Consider the following 24,730-nt stretch of genomic DNA (forward strand, 5'->3'; position numbering starts at 1 on the left):
TATGTATATCACACGTACACAACCACACTAGGCCCCAATTACTATTGTTTGTACCCCTAAAAGGCTAGGAGTAGGGGGAGTATGGAACAGGCAGCACCCTCAAACCTTCAGAAGTATGAGATGAACCCCAACAACTTGGAAAGGTGGATCTCTCTCACACGTACCAACACAGACTATCCCCCAATTTAACTGATCCCCAGAGGTTTTTGATTAAATAGCGGAATAGAAAATATGATCCCAAAAAAGTGTATGTATATCACACGTACACAACCACACTAGGCCCCAATTACTATTGTTTGTACCCCTAAAAGGCTAGGAGTAGGGGGGAGTATGGAACAGGCAGCACCCTCAAACCTTCAGAAGTATGAGATGAACCCCAACAACTTGGAAAGGTGGATCTCTCTCACACGTACCAACACAGACTATCCCCCAATTTAACTGATCCCCAGAGGTTTTTGATTAAATAGCGGAATAGAAAATATGATCCCAAAAAAGTGTATGTATATCACACGTACACAACCACACTAGGCCCCAATTACTATTGTTTGTACCCCTAAAAGGCTAGGAGTAGGGGGGAGTATGGAACAGGCAGCACCCTCAAACCTTCAGAAGTATGAGATGAACCCCAACAACTTGGAAAGGTGGATCTCTCTCACACGTACCAACACAGACTATCCCCCAATTTAACTGATCCCCAGAGGTTTTTGATTAAATAGCGGAATAGAAAATATGATCCCAAAAAAGTGTATGTATATCACACGTACACAACCACACTAGGCCCCAATTACTATTGTTTGTACCCCTAAAAGGCTAGGAGTAGGGGGAGTATGGAACAGGCAGCACCCTCAAACCTTCAGAAGTATGAGATGAACCCCAACAACTTGGAAAGGTGGATCTCTCTCACACGTACCAACACAGACTATCCCCCAATTTAACTGATCCCCAGAGGTTTTTGATTAAATAGCGGAATAGAAAATATGATCCCAAAAAAGTGTATGTATATCACACGTACACAACCACACTAGGCCCCAATTACTATTGTTTGTACCCCTAAAAGGCTAGGAGTAGGGGGAGTATGGAACAGGCAGCACCCTCAAACCTTCAGAAGTATGAGATGAACCCCAACAACTTGGAAAGGTGGATCTCTCTCACACGTACCAACACAGACTATCCCCCAATTTAACTGATCCCCAGAGGTTTTTGATTAAATAGCGGAATAGAAAATATGATCCCAAAAAAGTGTATGTATATCACACGTACACAACCACACTAGGCCCCAATTACTATTGTTTGTACCCCTAAAAGGCTAGGAGTAGGGGGGAGTATGGAACAGGCAGCACCCTCAAACCTTCAGAAGTATGAGATGAACCCCAACAACTTGGAAAGGTGGATCTCTCTCACACGTACCAACACAGACTATCCCCCAATTTAACTGATCCCCAAAGGTTTTTGATTAAATAGCGGAATAGAAAATATGATCCCAAAAAAGTGTATGTATATCACACGTACACAACCACACTAGGCCCCAATTACTATTGTTTGTACCCCTAAAAGGCTAGATGAGGAGTAGGGGGAGTATGGAACAGGCAGCACCCTCAAACCTTCAGTATGAGATTGTGTTCACTGTACCCCACAAAGATTGAGTTCACTGCACCCCACAATGATTGTGTTCACTGCACCCCACAAAGATTGTGTTCACTGCACCTCACAAAGATTGTGTTCACTGTACCCCCCAAAGATTGTGTTCACTGCACCCCACAAAGATTCTGTTCACTGTACCCCACAAAGATTGTGTTCACTGCACCCCAAAAAGATTGTGTTCACTGCACCCCAAAAAGGATGTTGTTCACTGCACCCCAAAAAGGATGTTGTTCACTCCACCCCAAAAAGATTGTGTTCACTGCACCCCACAAAGATTGTGTTCACTGCACCCCAAAAAGATTGTGTTCACTGCACCCCAAAAATGATTTTGTTCACTGCACCCCAAAAAGGATTTTGTTCACTGCACCCCAAAAAGGATGTTGTTCACTCCACCCCAAAAAGATTGTGTTCACTGCACCCTAAAAAGATTGTGTTCACTGCACCCCACAAAGGATTTTGTTCACTGCACCCCAAAAAGATTGTGTTCACTGCACCCCAAAAAGGATGTTGTTCACTGCACCCCAAAAAGGATTTTGTTCACTGCACCCCAAAAATATTGTGTTCACTGCACCCCACAAAGGATTTTGTTCACTGCACCCCACAAAGATTGTGTTCACTGCACACCAAAAAGGATTGTGTTCACTGCACCCCAAAAAGATTTTGTTCACTGCACCCCAAAAAGATTGTGTTCACTGCAGCCCAAAAAGATTGTGTTCACTGCAGCCCAAAAAGATTGTGTTCACTGCAGCCCAAAAAGATTGTGTTCACTGCAGCCCAAAAAGATTGTGTTCACTGCAGCCCAAAAAGATTGTGTTCACTGCAGCTCACACACAGAAAAATGGATGTGGATCACTGACACCTGCCTATCTCCAATCCCACACCACACAGCAATATCGATTGTAGTTTGTAGAACACAGTTTCCCTAAAATTCAGCAGACTCTGTCCCTAACAGGATTGAGAAGAGATCGTAGATCAGGATTGAGTGCAGATTCACCCCACCCCCCACACAGCAATATCGATTGTAGTTTGTAGAACACAGTTTCCCTAAAATTCAGCAGACTCTGTCCCTAACAGGATTGAGAAGAGATCGTAGATCAGGATTGAGTGCAGATTCACCCCACCCCCCACACAGCAATATCGATTGTAGTTTGTAGAACACAGTTTCCCTAAAATTCAGCAGACTCTGTCCCTAACAGGATTGAGAAGAGATCGTAGATCAGGATTGAGTGCAGATTCACCCCACCCCCCACACAGCAATATCGATTGTAGTTTGTAGAAGACACTGACCCTATATAATTCAGCAGACTCTATCCCTAAAATGCCTACAACTCGCCCTGCCTAAACACTCCGACCTGTCCCTCAATTCTATCCGGACACAAATGGTTTTTTCCTGCCTATCTTTCCCTAATCAGCAGCCAGCACGTTGATGTGTGCTCTCTGTCCCTGAATCTAAGCAGCATAATGACGCCGCTGCGGCTGCCTCGAACTTATAAAGACTTGGTCACATGCTTCAGACGGCCAATCACAGCTACTGAGACATTTGCAGGCATGGCTGGGATGGCTTAAGGCACACCAGTTAAACGATTGTTGATTGGCTGTTGAAAGCCCGCCATGAAAAGAGCGCCAAAGCATGCAAAACCCGGAAATAAAACGACCGAACACGGATTTTTACCCGAACATACAGTAAAGTGTCCGTGTCCGTGTTCGGGTACAAAAAATCCAATTATTCGGTACGAACACGAATAATACAGTCCGTGTTCGCTCAACACTACTAATGGATCCTGCTCTCTGGTAGGCAGAGAGCAATATACATTTACCTGGAAATCTGTCTGGTAAGCAGAATAAAAAATATATACTCTCTTCTTGCACCTACCTAGGAGGGTGTTACACTATTATTTTTTGCACAGTATATCACCCTATATTTCAGGGCTCCCAGGGCACTCAAGCAGATATCTGAAGGAGAGGCACAGCATCTGTAGTTGCCCACTTTTAAAATGTACTGCCAATTTGTAAGCAGGTGGATGTTACATGTTTATGTTTTTAAAAGGTTCTGTTGTTTTCAATTGATGTCTATGGTTAGATTTCTATATTAGAATACTGCAATGTTTAGTTGAGCTTGCCCTGCAGAAGTGGTACTCCCTGTAAGATAAGGTTTAACTCTGCTGGTCAGGTTTTCCCAAGATTTTTTTTTTTAGGTGGTACTGCCCTCTGCTGGGGCAAACACAGAAAAAGTAGGAGGAAACCACCTTTCGGGGGCACCGTAAATAGTAAGAAGACCAGAGGTACAGTTTTAGGGCTCCCACTCAAGGGAGAAAGCTGCTAAGGATGTGAACTACTACTGGCACTTGACTTCTCCCTGTGTGAGCCCACTCTTGGTCCAAATAATATGGATTCAAGCTTTGGATTTAAAGACTTCACTTGTCTTCACTTTTTTAAGGTATGACTACCTCATGGGAAAATCAGGGGCACCGGTGGACTAACTAAGGGGCTCTGAGAAGATTATGTACAGGAATGTGTAGTGAAGATAACTTCTTGAATCATCAATTTGTCACATTTAAACAACTTCAGTAAAGAACATTTATTGTTATTCAACTTGACCTGGTCTGAAGTTACCTGAGGACAATCTTAAAGGGATGCAATACATCTATGGTGTATCACAAGAACAGGGCCTAAAAAGGGGACAAGGCAAGTCAGAGAAGATGCAGTGGCAATGTCTAAGATGCAGTGAAGCTTTTTCGGAGAATGCTATATTTCCATGGCTAATGACTACAGTACTAGTACGGGGTGCATAAACAGCCAGCTAGTTGGGAAGCAGTGACTTTGCAAAGGTGATGGAAGGCACTGGTAATGGAAGGCCCTGGTAGGTAAGGAGCTTGTATGCTTAGGCTCCTTCTTTAGTGATCGAAACCTAAACAATGGGTTCGACATTGCGGCATGGGGTGTTCTAAGGATCCAGCCTGGGAGTCACGGAAAATGGAGCGAGGACTTGGAAGAAAAAAAAAAGTATGGGTTATGTACAAGAGTACAGCTTCCTACTATTCAAATTAAATATACAAATCAATGTCACTGGATGTGAGGTGACTTGTTACTGGGCTGGTGGAGTCCATTACAGACTCAGAAATGCTGCACAGCTAAAGTGAGAGAGGAGTTTTGAAGTATATTCATCAACTGTTATCCATAATGCATAGAGTGTATTGAGTAACTGATGTCCATAGTGAACAATGTAAAGAGTACAAAAGTTGGGCCACAGATTACAAGTTGTTAATTATGTTTTGTGTGTAGAAGCATTGCTGTTAAGTTGGAGTGCTGCCTTAACATCAAACTCCTGTTAAATGGCATCCTTAGCCCACAAAATAATTAGATTTACTGGCATGACAAGTTTCATTGACCTGTGTTTATTATCCTTTCCTCATCCCTTATCAAACCCAAGTTTTACCTCTGCCTTTGCATGTGTAAATTTGCAACAACTACTTTTTTCTGTAATATATATCCCTGTTCTTTTATCATTTTCTACCTAAAAAACATTGTCTATTTCTAGAAAATCAATACAAAAGAAGTACTTTTAATGAGCATGTATTTTATTAGATAGAAAGTGAACTAATTACATAATCAAATGTCATTAGTTAGAGAAAAATAGATGTCAGCATACAGCAAAAGAAAGACAACTACCAATGAGTCTTGTTTTTTTTTTTTCTGAACAATCTCCAATTTTGGACATCCCTGAAAGAAAAAAAATCTAAAATTAATTTTCTATAAATATATATATATATATATGGTGACATCCACTGCTGGGAGGAGGTTGCTCGACTGCTACACTATCTGAAGTTGGATGTGTCTGGTTTCAGCCCGACCGTTATAGCATTTTGGACTCCAGCTGTGACACTTCTCCCCGGGGCGCACAACCCTTCCTGCTTCTACTTCCAGCACTATATTGCCTGACGTGCATATAGTTTTTACTTTCAAAAAACCATTGACCTCTGTGGATGCTCTAGAATCCCCCTGTTTTTATCCAGCGGCAAAACCACTACATATGCATATATGATACACCAACCATAACCAACCACCCTCCAGCCCAATCCCTGAGGAAGAGGTTTATCATCTCGAAACGTGGGATTGAAACTGGAGCAGTTGGTTGAGTGTATTCGCATATTCCATTTTAGAGTTTTTGCCATTTTAATGGTGCATTTGTATACTGTTGTGTTCTTTTGACATTTTCTTCATATATGTATCAATAAAATTTTGTATTATTTGACTATAAGTCTTGTGTATTCTGAGTGACCTAAAAAGTCCCACCCCTAGGGGATCCAAAAATTGATTTTCAATCTTTTTGGGATGTGGCACTCTAACTGAGGAACACAGCGGGATTACACCTTATTATATATATATATATATATATATATCAGGTATAGTTAAAGGTAGTCATAACAAAACTGGACTTGATTTGAATTGTTAAAGCTATTTTACAATACATCCAAGCAGCTTCCTAAGTTTAAACAGGTGTCAGGAATATGCTCATATGGATAATGTGTCTGTAAACTCTTTTATTATATTATTACTATTATTATTACGATTCATGACATGTATATAGTGGTAACAAAATAAAAATACATAAATATTTAAAGTTCTTCAATTGTAAACTTAAATAATCTTCATTAAGCAAACTCAAATAAAAACATATTCTTAACATGATAAAAATTGTTTAGTGACATATTATTAAGGAGAATATGTTGGAACTTACAATATTAATTTGTTTCCTCAAATGAGGCCAAGAAGTTTGCCTTTGCCTCCAACACCAATCTGACTTGTTAAGTCTGTGACAATTTGCAGATTCAGCCCTTTCTAAAGAGGAGACAGTGGTGTTTAGTTAGAAAACATTTAAATAACTAATAACTAATGTCAATTGATATTTAAATCATGAGTAGACAATAGTAGGCTGAATTACCCATTGGTTACACAGCAACAAAGTGCCCAAGCAAGGCTGTCAAATTTCTACAAGTCTGATTTTGCATAAAATGATAACATCACAATAACCCTTCTATCATTTTGGAAAAAAGGTAATAAAAAAAATATTGAACAAACTTACAATGGCCAATGCAGATAAGCAAAGTTACAGAAATTATTCAACCCATTAGCATAAACACAAAACTAAATTAATACATTAGGTAGAAATACATTTTCTACCCAACACACGTATCTACTGTGTAATATGTTCTAACTTTATCTAATTATGAAATTAAAACATTATTAAAGCTTTTGTTACCCTAAAAAAAAAAATTCCCTTAAAACATGTTATACAGCACAGTGCTTGTGCTGTGTCATTTGCCCCCCTATAACACCTAAAAAACCTGGCTGACCCTGCCAGTTTCTACCCTCCCCCCTGTACACTGACCACGGTGTATCATGGCTGCTGAGCCCTGACACGGTGGTCAGCGTACGTGTGTCCGTCATCCGCAGCCCTGTACTGTCCTCCTCCCCCCTCCCCTCCCTGCCTGTCAGCTCTCACTGGCACTGCTCTGCTCCCCTCCCAGCTGCTACAAAACTATGTTATGTTTACCTCATCCCCTCTGTTAGATTACAATCTGTATCCTAGTGCCTGTGCTTTATTTAAAAAAAGCCAACTTCTACCAGTTTTCACAGCGCCGTTTGGCCGTTATGTGACTCCCGTCTCTCTCCTCCCATCCTCCTCACCTCCCCGACTGACATCAGAAGAAGGTTTCGGCCTGCCCACTGGAGATCTCAGACGGGGAGAGAAGAGAGCCGGGAGTCACGTGATCGCCGATAGGACCTGTGAAAACAGCTAGAAATTGACTTTTCTTTTAATAAAGCATAGGCACTAGGATAAAGTTTGTAATCTAACAGAGGGGATGATGTAAACATAACATTGTGGCTTAACAACCACCTTAAGGTTAGAGATAATATAAAAAAATACTTATTGATACATTTAGGTAACATTGGTTTAATTCCTAGTATTAAAAGATCTTGTTTATTTGTCCAAATAATATGCTATATCAAAGTGTTGCCTAGTCATTGCACTGGTTTTAGTCAGTGTGAGCTTTATCAATGCGCTATGTTACTAAGCAGGAAGCACAGCCTACGTATGTATTGAGCAAATAGGGCTACACACCTTTGTATTTATAAAAAATTAAGATTTATAAATGTGAAAGTGCATGTTCAGACATTACCTAAATTTACTTAAGTCCTCCCTATCCCCTTCATGTCCCAGCATTATTTGTTTACCTTATTCTTGTAGTGAAAACAGCTAATAATACTCCCTGTGACATCATCACCATGCCTGCAAAACTCATGCAGAGGCAGTTGCTGGCCTGGGAGTTCTGTGCCTACTGACATGGGCATACCTCCAGAAATGCATCTCCAAAATCCCTGTTTGGGTAGGATTTTGGTGGTCAAGGCAGCAACACTGGGAATTAAATCAGTGTATGCATGTGAAGAGGATACAGAGGAATGGGGAAAGGCAGATCTCTGTACTCCAGCAAGCAAGCCCTGGCCGGCTTTTTCATCTAGGCCTTGACATACAGCCTAACCACTTTTTACACTGGACTGAGGTAGCAACTGATGTGTTGTATGCAAAAATCTTTGCTGGTCTTCTGATTGATCTCTGTGTCCTTGTAAATCAGTGGATCAAAGTTCATACTAGAACGGTAAAGTGGTTATAAATGCAGAAGGTTTTTTTTTTGTATCTTAAACATTCTGTGTGCAGCAGCCCCCCTCAACCCCCCTAATACTTACCTAAGCCCATCTCCATGCAGAGATTTTGCAGGAGACACTTGGCCGTGTGGGACTCTCTCTCCTGATTGACTGAGACACAGCAGTGGCGCCATTTGCTCCCGCTGCTGTCAATCAAAGTCAGTTAGCCACAGAGGAGAGGGAGGAGGCAGGGCCGAACTGCACCTCCCTGTGTGCAGCTTGGCTCAGGTGCCCCCATAGCAAGCTGCTTGCTGTGGGGGCAATCGACAGGAGGGGGGCAGGAGTGCTGAAGGGGGACCCGAAAAGAGAAGGATCTGGGCTACTCTGGCAAAACCACTGCATGTAGCAGGTAAGTATAAGGTGTTTGTTATTTTTAAATTTAAAAAAAACTTGACTTTACAATCACTTCAATGTCTGCCAAAGTCAAGTCAAAGCCTCTCTCCTCTTGGGACAGTACACAGTCCCCTAATATTCATTGGCAAATGCTAGTACTTAAGCCAGCTATGGCATTTGACAGTTGGATGAAAGTTGTTGATGCTTAATATGGACCAGGGAAAAAGTCACTGCCTGGGAATGGGAAGTTTGATTTTATGTTTAATGTCATTTCAAATAGTTTGTTTGGGCAATTACAGAATAATGTGTAACATAATGGACTGTACTAGCATTAGCTACATACAGTAATGTGGCACTGTGTTCCGGCATCACTATGCGTGATGTCCAGTCTGCTGCCAAATTAAAGTGCTAATGCACACTGGGCATTTCAATTTCTCCTCTGGATACCTTTTGCTCCTGGCAAAAAGCAGCTTAAAAATACATGCCTAAAGCAGGTATTGCATAAGTATTTAGGCGCGTGAAGTGTTTGGGCGTTTCTAGATTCCATTGGCCAGAATATTAATTTGTTCTGGTCACTGGAATAAATGAACACTCAAGAGCTAAACATGCCTAGCATTTAGGCATGTTAAGATGTGATTACAGATAAATAGGTGCATCACGTGTTTTTCCTGCCCAAAAGCTCCTCTCCTTTTTTTTTAAAGCCTATAAACGCTCCTCTTCTGATAGACCAGTAAATGTCTATGTGTGCCTGGACACATAGGCTAACATAGAGGTGCTTTAACAGGCTGAAAAACTAATTTCAAACAGAAGTATTTTTTTAAGTCTTGTGTGCAAGAGCCATGAAGAGAGTTAGACTTCTTTAACATTCAATAGAAGTCTTGTACTTTTAGCATTAAATACAAGGCTTTCTCTCTTTTTATCTGGAAGCAGATGGTAAGTTGCCCTTACTGCTGCTGAAAACAGTGCTGCTTATTGTATGTAGCTAATGCTACTACAGCCCATTACAGCACACCAAGCACCCACATCCTTCTGTCATGAAATTAGTTTGTTTGGCCTAGCTTAGCACAGGCAAACTATTTGAAGTGACATTAAACATTGAACTTTATTTTAATTAGACTCAACAAGGAAACCACAATTCATTTGAATAACATGGTTACTTGCAGGAACCCTAAGATGCCCTTCAGCAGGTTTCCTAGCCTCAGCTTCAAACCTAGAAGAAATTACGCAAGTATTGAGGTGGGTGAGGCCCTGCAATGGTGAAAATGTAGGAGAAAGTGACAAAGGGTCTCCAACTCAGGGTTTTGACAGTAACCAGAGAGCTGAGTGTGCAGTTGTTTGGAACCCTTATACTCTTGGACCTGGCCATAGTTCAGAGCTCCACCCTCTCGAGGAGTCCACGTGTGGGCTTGCAAGCGAGCAGCCAGAAATATGTACATGTCTCAACATTGGGCTGTCTAGGACAGGACAGACAGAGGCCCAACCCTGGGGGGTGAAGAGATGAAGCAGCAGGCTGTCAAAGATAGCCAGGAGGCTGAATATTGTTATGTTTGTAGTGATGATGGGAACCCCCTCCAAAGAAAGCTAATTATTTGCTGTGAACTTTTCTTTCTGTTTGAAATAAATGTGGGCATGGACTGGACTCATTAGTGAGAGCTAAATTTGAGTTAAACAACCCCCCAGTTGTCACAGTATATGCAGACTTCTGTGTCCTTAGCTTGTGTGCCTATTGCTATGTACAAAAATTTTTTTTTCTCACATCATTAAAAAGAAAAAACAACAAGAAACTTACAAGGGCATCACTCAGCTTTATGAGAACGTCACCCTAGAGGGAAATATTTATAAATTAAGATGTAGCCACTCACAAATATATTACTATAAGCACACAACTGAATTGCTGATTACACAGTCATGCAAAGGTGAAATTATTCAAAACTCAAAACAACTAGTCAGTAGAGTAAGATGATTTTGGCAAATAATTTGATGCTGTCTTCAATTTGAATGGATGGAAATTTTAAAAACGTTCTAACTTATGATATCTTATGCAAAGCAAACACAGCTTTATCTTTTTTTTTTAACTAACATTTACAAGCCTCTTATGAATAAATACATAAATAAAAAAATAAAAAAAACGTTTTGCATGCCCAGTCAGTAAGCTAAGAAAACATTCACTTTGCAAATTAAGTAATTTCTATTGTTTAGTTATCTGCTTGCTTACAACCATATGTCTTTAAATAGCTAAGTACTGAATGCTAATTTCTGCAGCACCATTTATAAATGGCACAGCAAAAAAAAAAAAAAAATACCAGGCAGTATGCCTGTGAACTAAGCTATCATCCTCAAATGGCTTTGTTCATAGACAATGAGTGGCTCTGTACCTTGGGATCACAGTGATTGGTAATAAAGATTCTTATCACAGCAATCACAGATGAAAGCATTGTAGCATCAACAGGATATGGAGGAGAGGGGAACTAATGGATGAATCACTTATTAGTTCCTGATTACTGTACAGACCAAGGCAGCAGCAGATGCAAGTAAAGTTTTTCCCTACTAACCCCCACCCCCTTTCTTTTTACAATCTGAGGTCCATACCATGTCTTCATGTATATTAACCCTCTACTTCCCTTATCCTGCACATTTGCACATTAACCCCCTCTTCTCCATCCTTCCACTACATGTGACCTGTACAATAACCCCTTTACCACCTTCTCTATGCAAAACCTGTATAAGCTGTATTTAGTGCACCATTATCATCTCAATACCACCACATTTCTTCATTTATGAAAAGTTGGGGCAAAAAAGCGATCACCTTGGGGTACTAACATTCTAAAAAGGAATCATGTTGGAGTGTTCACACTGTTCTGACATTTTAATGTTAAATAGACATAAGGGAAAATGTTTATTTTTTTTTTTCATTTTTAGTCTTTTTTTTACATATAGTAAAAAATAAATAAATAAATAAATAAATAAATAATAACAAAGCCAGTGATTTCTGAATACTACAAAATGAAAGCTCCATCTGTCTAAAAATAAATAAATAAATGTATGATTAAATACCATTTTCTACAACATGGCAACATATAACACTTGAATTTATTGGTTTATTTACATCATTTATGATAAATAATTTATATTGAATAGTTGGATTCATCTTACTGCAAGTTGGCATAAAAAGTCAAACAGCGTTTCCGTTAATCCAAGGTCCTCCTATAAGAATTTTGGTTAAATTAATATTAAAAGAGTAAAACACATTGGTTTATTACAATAAAAATATAAATTTCCATAACAAATGTAAAGAATTTGCTATAGTTAACATGTAGCTACCTTTAGAAAAAACATAGGAAGCAATATTTATATACATAGAATCAAAACACAAGAAGCATGAAATAAAATAAAAATAAAAATAAAATAATTATTATGAATTATTTTTAGATGGACCTTATTAAAAACTAATGATAAAACCGAATGGTAGAAATTAATAACTACTGTGTTGTACAGTATTATAAGTTTATCATAAGGTCTTTGGATTGGACTGCTTTAATCTAGTATTCTATTTGATTACATGTAATAATCTTACAAGAAGATAGCACATGTTACAGCATAAATGACTGCTATGGAAGTGCTGTCAACAGGTTGGAAGCCCAGTGAGTTGCCAAATTCAGACAGGGGAAAATCCCTAGCAACTGAATTTTTTTTTTCCATTATAAGGTTTTATTGAGTCTTTTTAGTATTCTACAGACATCATAAAACTAAGTCAACAATTTACAAACATTAATAGAGAATATAAAATAATAGTCATGAAAGCAAAGAAACAGTACTTGGTAACCCTCAAATACCTGAGTATAGTATACAATCAAACCCGTATTAAGAAAGAGAGGGGATTATGAAGTAGTACCAGATTCAATTATTAGGTGCCAGGAGGCCTTGTATTACCAGTCAGGGCAACCTATATTCCGTGGGGAGAAGATACGACAATGGGCTATCCTTTTTATTTTATGTAAAACATTATATTTGGAGACTAAGAGATCGAAATGGTTAGTGATGATTAGAGGGGTGAAGCAGGGAGAAAGCCCAGAAAAGAAGAGTCTAAAGGGAAGGGAGAAAAAGAAAAAATAGGGTGGGAGGCTGATACTAACTGATGTACCTATCAGCCCACGATACTCCTGTTGAGAGGAGGATTGGGTCTCTAGCAACTGACTAGATGTGGGGGAGCCACTGACAGGAGTAAACTTGAGGCATCTTGTTTTCCTCCTCTTTGCAGAGTATAGATCTCATGCTACAGCCTATGAGCTGCAGTCATCCCAAATTGCTCCTTAAACCAGATTATCCAACCATTTGAGATTAATTTTTACACAAATCTTTACACTATGCCAATGCATAGCGTTCGTTTTTGAGGTATGGGCATCCAATTGCTTATCTCTATAATGCAAGTGCTATACAAAATCTGTTTTCAAAATGGCCCTTTATGTATCACCTTTTTAAATTCAAAAAATTGATGCCCTTGATTAAATGTTACTGAAAGGTTTTTATACTTTTGCAATTCTTGCTGACTGCAAATTCAAACGTTTTTTGGGGGTTTTCCCCAAAGGAACCTATGCCTACCTGTAGAGTTCTTAAAAAAAAAAACACAGGTGAGGAGCACCACACTGTAAAAGTCCTGGGGACCCAATTGATGGATTCTTTCTTAGGAATGTAGGCTTCATCATCAGCATGGATTGAAACTATAGGCTACATTTATGGTGAAGGAACATGACCATGTAACTGTGTTGAGGTATTTAAAAAATGTGTTCAATGAAAAATATAAAGAATGATTTTGCAACAAACATTAGCAATTGCTTTACTCTGTTGAGCAGGTTTACATAGCATTATAATGTACCGTATATGATACTTGTGACTTACCACAACGCTTAGAATTTGCTCAACAATTTTATGACACGCGTCTCCAAGTTGGTCACCAACATTTTCCTAACAAAGGTATAAATGTTAGTATATTTCATGGCATGTGCTGTATAGTCATTATATGATGAGAAGTTATTAGTATTAAAAAAATGGAGGTGCCTAAAGACATAAGAGATTGTTTGCCCCGTTTCTGATGAGATTGAGGACCATTTCACTTTTCCTGACATGTCCTATTAAAGCCAAGCCAAGAATCCTAAGGGGACAAAATGGTCATCATATTTTCTATCACCTTAAGCCACTCCTCAAGAGGCCAAGTGGCCAAGGCCCAAAACAACATGAAACATATATAAAGCATTCTTTTTTTCTCCTGGCAGCTGAATCAAGTAGCAGGTGAATAAAGAAATGAGGAGTATGCAAAGAGGGGGGGGGGGGGGTTAGGAGGACCTATTGCTGTATTGGCAACCTAAGAAATAACATACAACAGTCAAGTGTATTGTAAAATGCTATGATCTCCATTAAAATCTGTTTTACCAAGACGTCTTCTATCTTCAGAAGCTGATCCACAGCACACCCGGCATCTTTCTGTTAAGATATGATAAAATACCATATTAAATTCTGCAACAATCAGAAATTAAAATGAGTAACTGAGAAATTGTTGTGTATACACCCATGTATCAAACAGTTATTAATTATCTTATCATCTACACTGGGAAAGCAGCAGCTGAGATTGTATCTAATATTCCTGGTTTCAACTTTCTTTACCCTGCTTTTCTTACAACTTAATCCTCCTGATGACTTATTTTAATTTCATTTTGACCAGAACCAACCCCCCCCCCCCCCCCAACCTGTTGATGTAATTATTGTAAAACATCTATATAGAGAATGCCACACTGTAAAGGAAAGCTATCTGTGTGAATTATAAAAGCTGCCATTGCTGCCTTGCTTCTGATAATGTTTATTTTCCCCACCACATTAAAAAATACATTAAAAAAACTGTTTTAAAGGAGGAAATAACGGAAGCATCTTACCAGAAGTTGGTGGAGTGCAGTGAGGAACTTCCGATACAACTCTTCATTGTTCGTTTTCTGTTACAGAAAGACAATTCTTACATTTTTAGAGCAAACAAATGTTATAAAAAATGCACAGCACTGAGCAAAGACAAATTTAAGAGTAAGGCTCTTCTGAGATATATATTTGTAATTATGTAGAATGATGGCTGGGTTTCAGTTAGTCAGGTCAGTGGTATAATTTCTCTCTGCTGTAATTAACCAATACAGCTTGGTCACCAACCTTTCCCCCTGAACAATTAAAGTAGAACTAAAGTGAACTTTTTAAACTTTTTTTTTCCATTTTGAATAGAATAAGGGAGGATTATAATGCCTGTCAATGAGATTTCCCTTTACTTCCTGACCCACAAATGAAGTAAGAGGAGATCTTTCTGACATGAGGGATTTACTGGTTGTCAACATGGTCCCCAGAGCTAGTGTGCGCATTGGAACATTTACCCACTATTACTGCTCTAGGGACAACCCAAAATTTTCAGTGATAAACTTTCAGTGATAATGGTAAACATGACAAACAGAGAGTGGGAATCTCCCTTAAGAAGACACAGACAGCATATTTATCTCTCTCTACTATATCCAAAATTAAAAAAGAAGTCTACTTTTAGTTACACTTGGAGGAGAAGCAGCAGATAATCACTCAAGTTAGCAGTTTTCTAGGAGGGATAACACTGTCTGTCTCCTGCCAAGTGCTGCTGGAATGGGATTAATAGTGTGCTTATCCTGAAATAAATATAACCACTTGTATTAGTTCTGTGTAAAAATATAGCAATTTTTTTAAAATATACAATTGAGCTAAGTCAGAATTAAAGCAATTTTCAATCAAAATAAATAAATACAGAGAAAAACATTCACAAACTGTACACTGCTTACAAAGGAACATTCACTTTGCAAGATCATTTTTCCTTAGCTTAGTGAATATGGTAAAAATCTACTTTGCTAAGAATACCCAATAAAATTTGCAAGAAAATAAAAAATAAAAATAAAAAAAAGTTGTTTTTGCCTGCAAATGATTGGACGATAGAAGTCAGTAGAGCTTCACCCCATTCAGTAAGCTAACGTAAGTTAAAATTTCCTTGCAAAATAAACAGCCAATTTCCTTTAGTAAAACAAACCCACATAGTATTTGTCTTATCTGGACTTGGAATCCTGTCCCTCCACTCCTGTGATTTACACAGCCCTGCTACAAGGCAAAGCCATCCTGGTTACTTTACTTTTCTCTACTGCCTTTAAGCAACACAGCTTTGTCACCTTCCTTCTGCACGGTTTGTGATTGGATGGCAACAGTCTGATGGGGTATGTCTGTGCTCTTGCCTTCTCTCAGAATAACCCTTGTCAGCCATAGGTGTGCACACAGGGTGTGCTGGGTGTGCCTGGGCATACCCTAATCACCCTGTGCAGTGCAGGATTCCCCTGCTTCCTAGAGTCCCCTGTCTCTCCCCTGCATTGCTGCCAGTTTCCCTCCTCTCCTCTCCCGCTGGTACATTGTAGATGTTTTTTTTGCAAGGTGTTTGAGTTTTTAATTCCATCATTTAAGGTTCCCCTTTTGAAGTTTAGGAAAGCATTTTTACCTTGTATATTGGGAATTTTGAAGATAATAAAGTAAATAAAATAGGAAAAAATGATAAAATTGAGACAGGCTTGTGCACAATAAAATGGGTATAGTAACATGATTTTTGAAGACATAAACCGGAGATTGCAAAATCTAATGCAGCTCTGCATAGAAACCAATCAGCTTCCATTATTTTATTTTTTTTGTCAAAGCTTAACTGAATAAGGGGAAGTTAAATGATTGGTTACCCCAGTGACCCGGCAAAGCAGTAAAGATTCATTGGGGAAAAAATCAATATAGACATATGGAGGGGGAAAAAGAGTTTTGCTGTCCAGCAGTCAGTCCCTGATACACACTTTACCCAGAATGAGCACATTAGCAGGAAAAATACAGTATTTGCCTTTCACTAGTTCTAAGTTCCCCATTAAGGATCATGTTTAAGATAACTTGCACAGATTATTTGCTTTATTTTTAATTCTAATGATACTGATTATTATTATTATTATTATTATTATTATTGTTACTATTATTATTATCCAATTAACAGTATATTTGGAAATTACAGTTTGTATTACTACAAAGACAGAAATAAGCTATGAAACATCTTCAAAGGAACTAATATAAAACTCTCTATGATAAGCGTACCGTAATAGAAAAAAAAAAAAAAATAACCTTACCTTAGCTTGAGAAAACCAGCACAACATTTCCTGGAGTCTGATAAGAGTGTCAGGGAGGGAAGACTGTAAATATATAAAGTGATGTAATTTAATGCATTTTACTGAATGGCATAATGGAAGGTATATAACAATTCTGACACTTTGATCTATATTCTGCCAAATTAAAAATCAGTATGCAATGAGGTTTTACGACACTGAAATACATACCGATGCTGCACTAGTTTCATTAGATCTCACCCAAATAGAAGATTCTATACACATAAACAACCTCAGCCAAAAATACCAAGACAAAATGAATAACCCAATAAAAGATAAAATAACCAAAAACTGCTTTTGTTGTGGTATTACCCTTCAATCCAGAGATTTCCCCACAGTACTTTTTGCCACTGGATGTCCCCAGTCTGATGGCCAACATCACCTAACTCACTTTATCTGAGCCCAGATTATCCTGGACCTGCCCAGCCCAAAATTGGACAGTAAAAGTAGAATCAGCAGGCTTCTTGTTAACACATGAATTGGCTTCTTGTGCTGCTTATACCTATCACACTTCAGCCCTTCAGGGACTACAAAAAGGTAATACCAGATCAAATACCTGTAGTTACACTTCTTGTATATAAAAATACATTAAATGATGTGTTATAGGGCTACAGAGCTGCCCCCATACGCTTATGTTATACCTGATTAGAGTTCAGCTTTAAAGCATATATCCAACCAAGTATTTCATACTTTTGACCCCTGGCAGGTATTTACCACTATCCAGGCCTCCATTAGAGAGGTCTACCCTAAATTCCTGTCCTTCTGAAACAGCATCGCTAGACAGAAAGTAAGGGGGGGGGACTTCCCTAATGGCAGCAACAACAGAAATAAAAATGATTTCTTCAGTAAAGTAAGGAAAGGTTAGAACACCTGCCAGACAGGAAAGGAAAAAAGTGTAAATCTCTTTAAAGAAGTCCTGCATAGCAGAAAAACCTATCTGCTCTTATAATATCCCACTCTATCAAGAACTCAGAAAAGCTTTTGACATACTCTTTAATATAGTGAGACATCGGTCAGAGAAGTTAAGAGGTGGTAAGAGATTGTTGTTGTACGAAATAAATGTTTATGCATTCATTTCACAGTGAGCATACATTGCAATGACAGACTAATGCTTCAACATTGCTTTAAAAGTGACCTGAGGCTGCCATTTTTGTTGTACCCACCACCCCTACTGCACTCCAAAAAAAGATGATAGTGCTGCCAGTGTGTGTATACACACGCAGTCAGTTCAATGGCACTAAGCCTGTTAGAAGTGCCGGCTCAGTATCACTGCAACTGTCTTGCAGCCAAGTGCTGGAGGTACTGCCCTCAAAAATGCTGAACCTGCACTTTTAACAGATTATGTGTCAATGAAGAGCTATGCACACTCCCTCTAGTTATGTGAAACGCACAGCTGCTAAGAAGGGAGCTTAGAAATGCTGGGTCTTTGGTTTTAGCAGGTATGAACACTCTGGCCTCAGTGCCCCCCACTGTGTCTCTTGTGCCATCTAGGGCAACTGCCTCAATTAACCACATGGGAAGTCATTTGACTGGAACCACTAGATGAGGACAGGAGATGGAAGTATGTAGTTCTCATATAGCTTCACATAATAATTACAGTTTAGGCAAAACTTATTTAAAAGACTAACCTTAGGCTCTGGGCCCCCCTCCCCAAAGAGCGTTATTTTTTTGCCTTTTTTTAATAATATCATTTTCAAGATATCATCAGGCCAGTCACGTGATAGGCTGGGTTCCCTTCTTCTTCTGATCCTCTACAGTGGTGGGTAATCCCCAGTGATGCAGAGAACAGCACAGATGTTATGATGTCCCCACCAATCTCTGCATTATTATATGTGAGGTCAGGGCACCTTGGTAGCTGATTCATAATGCTCTGCTCTGGCAGGTTATCTAGATTTATTGATTGTAAATTAAATAGAACTATTGATATATTTAACTGTAGCTTTTAACACAGATATATTTGTGTGTTATCTTAATTTTTGCATTATCAAACAGGCAAGATGTTTTTAATCGTACTGTTTAAATGTAGTTGCTATAAAAAAACATCTGGTATTGTTGAAATAATTTACAGTGCATTGGGATATTACTATTGTGGTGAAGAACAAATCATTGTTATTCCTTTACACACCAGGTAGGAAATGAGCAAGGGCCCTTTACATTCTTCACCAAGCCATCTGTGATATGATCTTAGTCTGACATACCTTCAATAATCGTACTATGCAGTCAGGTGAAAGGGGAGTGGGAGCGGGAGCAGGGCGAGTATATTTTCCATGGGTTTTAGAGGCAGCAGGGGTGTCTGCAAAACAAATCGATAATGATGAGGATAAGGGTGATATCATTGTCATTACTGTTATTAATATTATCCTTATTATTACTGTTAATTTATATTTATATTTATATTCTTGTTAATTTCGAGCCCAATGAAATCCTCCTATTAAATTATGTAAGCTCATTTAATATGTATAAAACAATAAGTGTGCAAGTCTTACTGTTCTTTTTTTTTTTTGTAACGCTGCTACAGCTGTCTTAAAACAGCCTGTCCCCCAATCTTAGTATGCATAGAACTTATGCACTCTGTGAGACTTTCTGCAGCAGTCTGCCATGCCCCCTGTGATTTTGAGCTAAAGCTCGGCAATTAGCAAACCTCACACTTTCTGCTGATTGGAGAGTTCTAACTTTGACTCACAGGGGGTGTGTTGGACCTCTGCAGAGAGACTGCTGATCTTGCACAGTCCTGTTTTGCCGACCACTAATGGAGAACAAGCTTTTTATGAGTGCTGGAGGTACTTTATATAGAAAAGCTTTACACACTTTTATTTCCTATGCACCCTTACTTTGTTTACATAATTGAACAGGAAGGTTCAATTGGGCTTTATAGTAAATTATAAACAAAAGCTATGTATTATTACTGCATGTTGTTTGCTTCTGCAGATATCTTAGTCTTGAATGCAGTATGTCAAGAACAATTTTTTCCTCTATTAGTAATCTATATTTTCAAATAAATCTAAACTGGAAAACATTAATTCATAATAAATACTCACTTTTCAAATAATTGTGAAGCACAACCCCTCATAGATACTTTTCAAAGCACTTAGCTTTTACATTATTGTAAAGCACAACCCCCAAAAGATTTGCAAGGTTAACAAATGATTGTGTATCATGTCTATTATTATTACTGTTTACTTAACATCAAGAAGCTAGATGGACATTGATCTTTTGCATTTTTACCTGGGTTAGACGTACCATTTGTGAAGACTGAGCAGCTGTACAAGGGCTTTCAGAAACTTAGGGGCTCATATATGGGATTTGGATCTGGTGGCTCCTCCTGTCTAGTAAAGGCGAGGCATGGAAATTGTTCTTCATGATTCCCAACTGTGTTCATGGTTTGTAATGACCAAATGTTGTAGCATAGCGAACACATTCATTACTGTCTAATGGGCACTGAGATATGTAGAAGACGTCTCCCATATCCCCTTGACAGGGTCTCTATCTATCTATCTATCTATCTATCTATCTATCTATCTATCTATCTATCTATCTATCTATCTATCTATCTATCTATCTATCTATCTATCTATCTATCTATCTATCTATCTATCTATCTATCTATCTATCTATCTATCTATCTATCTATCTATCTGTCTATCTGTCTATCTGTCTGTCTATCTATCTCAATCTACAGTATCTATCTAATGAATAAGAGTTTGTAAATGGGCAGTGTTTAAATGTGGGGCACCCTGGTGACTTTGTCCACTACTGTGTTGAACTGTTTAATAATGTTATATCAACGTGTAATCAAGCAACGCCTGACCCAGGCATTTCTCTTGCAATAAAATGCAAGTTAGGACTCTTACATGAAATGTTGTTCTTGAGGTGAATGAGTTTTTCATGTCTCCCAGCTGCTCTTTGATAATGACACAATGGATATAATGCAGAAACACATTTAAAGAGTAAAAAGTCAATCTGGGACAAAGAACTTGTCATTAGCATTGTCGGTAGGCTCTCTACAGTTTTTGGTGCCAATGTGTGAATTTGTTTACAGTTATGTGACTTATCCAACAACCAGTAATGCAAATGATTTACTTGCAGTAAACCATAACAAATGCAAAGACATCTCTGAACCACACTCAATGTCAATGATTTCTCCAACCTCTAACTGGAATAGGGGTAGATGCATCGAAATGTATGTATAGTTACTAATTATTTTTACAAGTTTTAATATTTTCAATAAAAGATATACCTCACAAATAACAGAGCACTGAATTTTCAGAATTTACCAATAAATTATCTTGATAGAATAATCCAACCAAAATAAAATAATATTTTTACACAAATGAGAAACGTAAAACAATACTGATATGAAGATCATCATAAAAAGATATGCAATCTGACAATCCATATAATTTAAAACTAGAAAATAATTGTTAAAAGGTAAAATCAGCACAGATTAATTTAAAATAAAATATTTAATTGAATAACTACGAGCGCTTATGCAATACATTAATTTCTAAAATCAAATCTAAAATTTGGCACATGGGTAACATCAAATTAAACATAATTGTTAAGAGTTGTTTTTAAGAGAAATATTTTAGATACATTTTGGCTTACCAAAGCAACAGCTTAGAGCAACCAATAGAAAGACAACTGCTGTTTTCATGATGAGAGTTGGTTTCTGAGTTCTTGAGGAATACCTAGAGATTGCCAGAAGATCTGATGAACCAATGCTAAATTAGTTGGTATTTATATTGTAGGAAGATGGCTATGTCATCAGGTGACATTTCATATGACATTTTGTCAGTACTTAGGAAAGGTTTCCAAGCCATAGCACAGATTATCCTTCTATTACAATTTACCAAATGTTATGGAATCAATATTAATTTTGGCTTACCAAAGCAACAGCTTAAAACAACAAATAAAAAGCCAATTTCCTGTTTCATGATGACAGTGGCTTTGTGGGTTCTTAATGAATACCTAGAGATTGCCAACTTTTGGATTCATGTTGGTTTACCAAAGCAACATCTTATAGCAGCTAATAAAATGACAACTTCTGTTTTCATGGTGTCAGTGGGTTTTGGGGTTCTTGAGGAATACGTAGGGATGGCCACAAGATCTGATGAACTAATATTAATATACATGGTATTTATTTGTTATTATTATTATTATTATTATTTTATGAAGAAATGGTTATATCATCAGGTGACATTCCAAATAACATTTTGTCAGCACTTATGAAAGGTTTCCAAGCCACACCACTTAGCCTTGCCAGATTATCCTTAAATTACCATTTACCAAATGTTATGGAGTCAATTGTGTTTGTAGATCTGCAAGTAAAGAGCAATATAAATACATTATTTGTGATATTTACCATTCTACTTATTACATATGATCACATAGTGAAGTGCTTTTCTAAACTAAAATGAACAACTAAACCACTTACAGTTTTTGTAATGTGAGCCTCCCTGTGCCATTTAAAGCTTTAGTGAAAAGATGAGATCCTTTAAAGGACTTTTTAGATTAACCCCCCCCCAGTTTATTATCTGTTGTCTGTGTGATGTTATAGAGATTTCCTTGCCCCAAAGATGCAACAGAAAGCAAAGGAAAAATTTATCCTCAAATCTTGGATGGACACAGAGCTAAAATTTTAGACTCTATCATGAATCTGTCCAGCTGACCATTTTCACAAGGACAAAAAGGCGTTGGTATGATTGAAAAAGTTTATATGTGTTTTGGGCGATAATGCTGTGAGTGATTCCAAAAATTAAAGTGCTAACTCAATGTGCAAATATACTGTGAGTGATTCCTCAAAATAAAATGCGTTTTTGTAAAAAAAACAATTAGTACTTAGTACAGTATGATAACTGTATTAGTACATATATTAATCATTAAAGTGCTACAGTAGTGCTGAGAAAAAGTGCTTATTCAATACCAAATATTTCAATGAAATATACTGATAAATAAATTAATGAATAAATACCTTATTTATGTGTATTAAATAAATTAATAAAGTTGCTAATATTCCAATACAATATTTAAATAAATAGTGCATCAATAGTGAACTGTAATCCAAAAGGTTTGTGCAGTGATGTTGGAGTCAATATTCTATGTTCAGGTGCTCCAGTGAGTAATAGGTGGTAATCAATGCCTCTTACCAGATTTTACCAGGTCACCCAGACCTCAAGCACCCTTGATCCTGATTGTATAGGGTGGAACAAACCATCAGGACTCCTCCATTCCTCATTTTTTATTTGTGTAGTACCATGGAATTAGGAAATGGCATAAAAAATAGATTCCTCCTTCTCCTCCTTATACTTTAACTTATTGGTAAGTCTCAAGCCGATATGCAGGGAAACAATGTGAAGCCAAATATAGTGTAATACTGTTTGTTTATTTAAAAATCAATAAAATACTTAAAAATTGGCTGCTTACATTTAGTAGTGCCCACCTGGCACAGGGCGATGCGCATTGTTTGCTATGACAAGGGATCTGAGCAATAGGTGTATGCTCTCCTATACACACTGATGTTATCTGTGTACCCCTTGTAGCGTGGCAGCGGTCTGGCATGCATTCCAATGCTTAGAGCGGAGGTGACGTCGCTAATACACAGGACTTCCGGGTTTAGCAGGGATCACGATGCATTTCGCTAGGATAACGTCATCAGGCAGTCTCTCTCTATCATAGCCAAATGCATCGTGGTCCCTGCGAAACCCGGAAGTCCTGTGAAAGGCCTGTGGGAATGTTATAGGGTCTACAAACTATGGTATGTATTAAAAAAAAAAATTAGCAGTTTTCATGTACTCATGTACTGACTGCCTCCCTCATTTCTTGAGGTCCTAAAATGCCAGGACAGTACAAAAAGACCCCTTTTTGGAAATTAGACAGTCCAAGGTGTTTTTTTAAGAGGTATGATGAGGTTCTGAAGTTATAATTTTTTGTCACAATTTTAAGAAATGAAACACATTTTTTTAGAAAGTTGTCATTTTAACAGTAGTTATTTCTAAGATGCAACATCAGAATACTTAGAATTACAACCCCAAAACACATTTAGTTACTCCTCCAATGGTGATACCGCATGTGTGAGACTTGTTCACAGCCAAGCCACATTGAGAGGCCCAATACTAAGAAGAAGCTTCAGGTGTTCCAGGGTTATACATTTCACATCAAATTTCCTGACTACCTACAGTATGACAATTTTGGAGGCTCTGGAGCACCAGGACAGTTGAAACACCCCTAAAATGACCTCATTTTGGAGAGTAAACACCCCAAGATATTTTTTAACCACTTCAATACAGGGCACTTTCACCCCCTTCCTGCCCAGACCATTTTTCAGCTTTCTGCGCTCTCACACTTTGAATGATAATTACTCAGTCATGCAACGTTGTACCCAATCACATTTTTTATCATTTTTTCACACAAATAGAGATTTCTTTTGGTGGTATTTAATCACCACTGGGTTTCTTATTTTTTTTTGATATAAGTGAAAAAAGAGCAAACATTTTGAAAAAGAAAAAAAAACATTTTGTTTTAATTTTATAAAGGTTTGCAAATAAGTAATTTCTTTTCATAAATTTGGGCCAAAATTTATACTGCTACATATCTTTGGTAAAAAAAAAAAAAAACCCAAATTAGTGGATATTATTTAGTCTGTGTGAAAGTTATAGAGTCTACAAGCTAAGGTGCCAATTATTGAAAATTGATCACACCTGATGTACCGACGGCATATCTCATTTCTTGAGGCCCTGAAATGTCAGGACAGTACAAATACCACCCCAAATTACCCCTTTTAGGAAATTCGACAGTCCAAGGTATTTAGTAAGAGGCATGGTGAGTTTTTT

General features: G+C 37.9%; 1 pseudogene across 1 annotated transcript in view; it reads right to left on the reverse strand.

The window, feature by feature from the left end:
- Positions 1–22,101, reverse strand: part of LOC309552637 — a 167,946-nt pseudogene extending 145,845 nt beyond the window's left edge. The window contains exons 1-8 of the transcript in view: positions 21,907–22,101; positions 19,100–19,194; positions 16,866–16,928; positions 14,604–14,660; positions 14,107–14,157; positions 13,576–13,641; positions 11,833–11,883; positions 10,469–10,501 (exon numbers count right to left, since the gene is read on the reverse strand). The product of the transcript in view is annotated as an uncharacterized misc_RNA (transcript). The remainder of the gene's footprint in view (positions 1–10,468; positions 10,502–11,832; positions 11,884–13,575; positions 13,642–14,106; positions 14,158–14,603; positions 14,661–16,865; positions 16,929–19,099; positions 19,195–21,906) is intronic.
- Positions 22,102–24,730: the final 2,629 nt, after the last annotated feature.

The sequence above is a fragment of the Pelophylax lessonae genome, assembly GCF_965119305.1.
Source record: "Pelophylax lessonae genome assembly, chromosome: 4".
In the NCBI taxonomy this organism is placed as follows: Eukaryota; Metazoa; Chordata; class Amphibia; order Anura; family Ranidae; genus Pelophylax; species Pelophylax lessonae.